A 1441-nucleotide genomic window follows, 5' to 3' on the forward strand; every position below is an offset into this window, starting at 1 on the left:
AAGCGCTGTGATTGTTTACAGATGAGAAGACTGCGATTTGTAGAGTTAAGTGACTGACAGCTAGTGAGGGAAAGATGCGGGACTTACCTTCATCCTTCTGACTTCACAGTCTTTGTTCCAAGCCACTGTGATTACTATAAATACACATTCACTCCAAGAGCAAAAAGCATGATCTAAAGAAGTTTATTTTCTCACCTGAGCAGTTCAGAGAACTGATTTTCAACAGTTATGGTTACTATAGGACAGCCTGTCACATGGTAATGCTGTCAACTTGAGGCTGTCTTCAAGGAACCAAGGCTCTTCTCTCACTCTCCCTGCTGTCTTTAACATATGCTTCTGACCTCACGCCAAGTCACAACATGGTTGCCATGAACCTAGGCATCACAATTGCATTCCAGGAGAAAAGAGCAAAAGTGAAAAACCTTTCAGAGAGACCTCAGCTTTCTATCCGAGAAGGAAGACCTCAGAGATTTCAGCTTACATTTATTTCATTGACCAGCTCTAGAAGCAAAGAAGGCTGGGAATTTGAGAGTTGTTTTCCAGCTTTTATAAAGTAAAAGGCAAGGGAAAGTGAGTTACATGGGCATTGAGAGACCCCTACTTAAATAGCACATGCACAAACTAGCCTAAACAGTCTCTTGGCTCAGTTACATGCCTGGTAAGTATGAGTTAGAAAGCCTTGTAGAGAGGGCTCACGTGATCTGGTACATCTTTTGCCCTCTGCTATTTCCCTTCTCTTCAGCCAAACTTGATTTTTGGCTCTTACCCAGCATGCGCTTCAAAGTTCCCAGACTCAGCCCCCGCAGTACACTCGAGATGACTGCATTCTGCCACTACGTTTGTGATGAGTGTTAGAATAGATTGCGTGGGACAAAATAACCATGCCCATACCTTAAAAGCACGAGAGAACTAATTTCCCCGCCTCAAAACAATCTAGGTCAGAGTGCAGGAAGGAAGGCTCCAGGATCTTCAGTGACCTGGTTTCCTTCTATTTTGTTGCTAACTTCCACGTGCAACTCCTGGCTCATTCTCTCTCGAGTGCCCCCAGAGCCCCACATAGTAAGGGCAAATAAAAGAGCAGGACTTAGGTAAAATTCGTAAGGGATTTCCACATTCTAAGACACCAGATGGTTGGATGGCATCACCGACTGGATGGACATGAGTTTAAGCAAGCTCCGGGAGCTGGAGGTGGACAGGGAAGCCTGGCGTGCTGCAGTCCATGGGGTCGCAAAGAATCGGACACGACTGAGCGACTGAACTGAAGACACCGGTAAGATGCTTTTCCACTTTTTCCTTCTAGCAATCGGAGTTAACAGTTCTACCTAAACTCCACTAGATGGCAGCACATACACATCAGCTATGTGAATGTGCGCCTACTTTTCTAAAATCTGGAGAAACTTGAACTACAAATCCCAACAGGCATTACTAGGCACCTGACTTG

This window comes from Moschus berezovskii, chromosome 5, assembly GCF_049115385.1.
Source record: "Moschus berezovskii isolate FMDL1 chromosome 5, NW_MosBer_1.0, whole genome shotgun sequence".
Taxonomy (NCBI): Eukaryota; Metazoa; Chordata; class Mammalia; order Artiodactyla; family Moschidae; genus Moschus; species Moschus berezovskii.